This window comes from Muntiacus reevesi, chromosome 2 (assembly GCF_963930625.1).
Source record: "Muntiacus reevesi chromosome 2, mMunRee1.1, whole genome shotgun sequence".
In the NCBI taxonomy this organism is placed as follows: Eukaryota; Metazoa; Chordata; class Mammalia; order Artiodactyla; family Cervidae; genus Muntiacus; species Muntiacus reevesi.
Genome location: NC_089250.1, coordinates 164356507 through 164360994, shown reverse-complemented (window position 1 = coordinate 164360994; position 4488 = coordinate 164356507). Strand labels below are relative to the sequence as shown.

General features: G+C 51.6%; 1 pseudogene; it reads right to left on the bottom strand.

Moving 5' to 3' along the window:
* The window catches only part of LOC136157301 (craniofacial development protein 2-like), a 92699-nt pseudogene extending 89919 nt beyond the window's left edge, over positions 1-2780 (bottom strand).
* Between the last annotated feature and the right edge of the window lie 1708 nt (positions 2781-4488).

Here is a 4488-nt window from a genome sequence, read left to right as displayed (position 1 = left end):
AGGCATCACTGGGGTCCTTAAACTGCCCCCATCTGATCAGATGCAGTAGCCCAGGTTTATTTAAAGAAAACCAGTTCCTCCTTTCTAGGCTAGTCTTGAGAAGACAGAGGGTAAAACTGGATGGAAGGAGGGGTTCAAGCTGTTTAATAAATGACCTAAAAAAAAAAAAAAATCACTGTCCATGAGGTTCTTAAAGCAGAGCCTCTGTATCTGTGGCTTTTAAAGACCCTGGAAATTTACCCCCTCCCCTGAAAGCAACAGCCTTTGTACTGAGATGGATTCTGTCATTGGACCAAGAAGTTCCCAGAATGAAGAGTCTGGGCATATCATACCCAACTGTGCCATCTCATGCCTAGTCTAGAGCCATGAGACACAAGACACGAGAGCCTGCATGCCCTAAACAGCAGCTTAAGGCATCTGAACACATAAGAAACCTTAATAGAACCTGAGGATATAGTGCTGTGTGCTTAGTCGCTCAGTCGTGTCTGACTCCATGGGTCTTTGCGACCCCATGGACTGTAGTCCACCAGGCTCCTCTGTCCCTGGGATTCTCCGGCAAGAATACTGGAGTGGCCTGTCATGCCCTCCTCCAGGAGATGTTCCCAACCCAGCGATCGAACCCAGGTCTCCCGCACTGCTGGCAGATCCTTTACCATCTGAGGCAGCTGTATCTTAAACCCAAGTCTAAGCACTTGGCTCTTAAATCTAAGAACTCTCTTGGCTACAAAGAATGCCACCACCCCTGGCCTGGCATTAGTACCTGAAGCCCTCTGTGCATGGGCAATAGAGGAAGCTGATGCCCTAGCATGCTCTAGTCTAGAACTGCAGATGCTCCCCTTCTGGGGGAGAGCCTTTAGTCAAGGAAATGTCCTTGAGTTCCGGAAGGTTTTGTATTTTCTAATATTTTTTTCTTTGTTTATTCAAATATTTGGCTGTGCTGGGTCTTCACTGGGGCACACGGGATCTTCAATTTCAGCATATGGGATTTAGTTCTCTGACCAGGCATCAAACCCAGACCGCCCACACTGGGAATGCGGAGTCTTAGCCACTGGATCACCAGGGAAGTGCCTCAGAGGGTTTTCTACCACTATTAAAGAAGGAATTTGCATCCCGAAAGTAGTCCCTTTCTCTCCGCAACCACCTCTGAAAGCCTTCAGAGTCCTGGAGAAATCTGAATTTGATGGACCCTGATGTAAGTGAGGGTGTAAGTGAGGGTGTCCCTGGTGGCTCAGTGGTAAAAAAAACCCACCTGCCAATGCAGGAGATGTGGGTTTGATCCCTGGGTGGGGAACATCCCCTAGAGAAGGAAATGGCAACCCACTCCAGTATTCTTGCCTGGGAAATCGCATGGAGAGAGTAACCTGCAGGGCTGCAGTCCACGGCAGTCTCAAAACAGTCAGACATAAATTAGCAACTGGGCGTGCATGCACGATGTACGTGAACCACGTTGGGCTCAATTCACTTCTGTGAAGCTTTGAACCGGAAACAACAGGTGTCCTGTTTTGAAGGATTCTGTGCAGTGAGCACTTGCAATGTGCTTCACATAAGTGATTTTATCCTTTCCTTGTGTTAAAAAAAAACGAGAAACCTGAGGCTCAGAGGGGTTAAGTGACTTGCCTGAGGACACACAGCTATCTGATACCAGACTCCCAAGACCTCTTCCGTCCCTGGATGCTGGGTTGTCTCACACTGGGCATGCACTTTGCCGGGTCCTCCCGCAGTGGGCATCAGGGTGCTCTGAGGTCAGCCTCTCTCCCTGGCAGGAGCCCCTGTGTGTTCACAGCACACATCCAGACCTCACAGGGAGAGAGAAACCATCTGGGTTTCTCTAGCGCAACCCAGCTCAGCAGCCTCTGACCCGACTCAACTGTTAGCAACCTCCTGGGGCTCCCTGTCACCACGCCCAGGAATGTCCAGGCCTCTCAACCACAGTCCCCCAGCTTCCTCCTGGCACTTCATGGTCTAGGAGCCCAGACCTGCGTCAGCCCCTCCAGCTACGCTCTCTCTCTTCCCTCCCTTCCTGGACTTGTGCCACTGCTTCCATCAGATTCTAACTCTTCCCACAACTCCTAATGCTCACACGACCCCTCCTCCAGGAAGCCCTCTCTGATTCCTCCTCCAGTCACTTGCCACCACACCCCACCAAAGTCCGTACCCCCTGTCCAGTAACAATCTGGCTGTATGTGTCCCACCCAGCAGTATCCAGGGTATGGGGACTGCATCTGGTCGCAACGTCGTCCCCAGGGCAGCCTTCAGCTGTTTATTGGGGGTGGGGTCTAAACCTGCCCTGGGGTTGCCTGGCTTCCTAGCCTGGAGGGGGCACTGACCCAAAAGTGGCTGTAGGCGTCAGCCCCGCTGAAGCCCTAACTTTCCGCCCCTGGAGCTGCGGAAGAAGGCCGTGCGCACAAAAGGCACAGCGTGGTCACCTCTCCTGGAACAAAGAGACGCACGTGGGCATCACCCTCCGTGGCGACGGCCAGCCAGAGCCCTCCCGCTCACACCACACTGGTTGCCATGGCGTGTTTCAATTAAGTGGAAGGACTTTGTGTCTTGATAACAGCAAGCACACCTCCCTTTTGTTTGTCTCAGGTCCCTCTGGGAACCGAAAGAGGGCGTGGAGCTCAGAGCTGGTTCTCAGGGGAGGGGCGGGAGGGAGGCCCCTGCGGAGGAGACTAGGGGAGAGGTGTGGGGGGAGGAGCTGCCCCTCTGTCACACCCCTGCTCCGCTGCCCTGAGACCAGCTTGCCTGTCAGGAGGCGCCTCCTCCAGGCTGTCACCCATGATGGGCTAAGGGCATGGGACAGTGCTGGGCAGACTGATCTGTTCTCAATCACCTGTAGCCTCTGCTTCCATCAGGGATCAAGACAAGGCCACAGCAGGAAAGATGGAATTTCCTAGGCAAAACTGGAGTGGGTTGCCATTTCCTCCTCCAGGGCATCTTCCCAGCTCAGGGGTCAAACCCACGTCTCCTGCATCTTGTGCATCGCAGGCAGATTCTTCACCACTGCCTCCTTAACCATTCCTTAGCCTGGTGTCCCACTGAGGCCCGTAGGTGCTTCCAGCCCAAGGTCAGGATGCACTTATATGGAGAACCTGCATAATGAACCCACCCATCAGCGCAAGGTCATACCTCATTTGTATTTTCATCTGAGTTGAGCAGAATAAGCTAAGCAGAGACCAGGGGACCCATTTTACAGATGCGGAATTTCTGATCACAGAGGTTAAGAACCTTGGACACGGAGCCAGGATTTGAATCCGAGTTTGTCTGACTCTCCCGGTATTCCCTCTCCCCAGCTGCCTATTCAACCTTCCTTGGATGTGAGCTGTGTTCAGAGCACTAGCTCAGCCATGTGCCGAGCCCTTTCGAAGTTCTGTGGGGGAATGGATGAGGACTCCAGTCCCAGGCTCACAACCTAGACCAGCACTATCCCATCAAATAAAATGCCAGCCACATCCATAATTTTAAATTTTCTAGTAGCCACATTAGCGAATGCAAAAAACAAGTGAAATTAATTTTAATAAAAAATGTCTTTAGCACACTATGCAAAAATATCATTTCAACATGTAATGAGATCATTTACATTCTCTTTTTCCTATTAAGCCCTAGAAATCTGAAGTGTATTTTATCCTTGCAATACCTCTCATTTCAGACATGTCATCCTGTCGTGCCCCGAGCCTGAGCTCCTAACCATGATGACACTTCCCACCCACTGCTTCTCAGAACTCTTTCCCGCACAAGATCTCCTTTTATCTTCACAACAAGAAGGTGGGCAGACATGGTTACTCTCTCACAGGTGGGATTGCCAACCACCAGATGGTCTCCAGTGATCCTTGTATCTGGGTATTTACACCGTTTTAAAAAATTTTAATATTTATTTATGTATTTGGCTGCGCCAGGTCTTGGTTGCAGCTTGCAGGATGTTCCATCTTCCTTGCGACATGCAGGATCTTCAGTTGTAGCATGCCAGCTCTTACTTGCGTCATGTGGGATCCAGTTCCTTCTTGTTGTTGTTCAGTCTCCAAGTTGTGTCTGACTCTTCCTGATCCCATGGACTGCAGCACACCAGGCTTCCCTGTCTCCCTCTCCATCTCCCAGAGTTTGCCCAAGTTCATGTCCATTGAATTGGTGATGCCATTCAACCGGTGGTGCCAGTTCCTTGACCGGAGATCAAACCCAGGCCCCCAACCTTGGGGGCACAGAGTCTTAGCCACTGGACCACCAGGGAAGTCCCTGGGTTTTACATCTTTGCGTGGTCCCCTCCGTATGAAAGAGGGCTGCCCTGTTAAACCAACAGTACACCGTAAAGTGACAGAGTGTGGCTCTGAGGCTGGTCCTGGAAGCCACTGTTTTCACCTTGCCCTCTATGGATGCTTACATTCAGGGAAGCTGGCCGCCATGCTGTGAGGACCCTCAAGCAGCCCTGCGGAGAGGTCCACACAGTAAGAAGCTCAGGCCTCCTGCCAGCTGCGAGCACTAACTTGTCAGGCA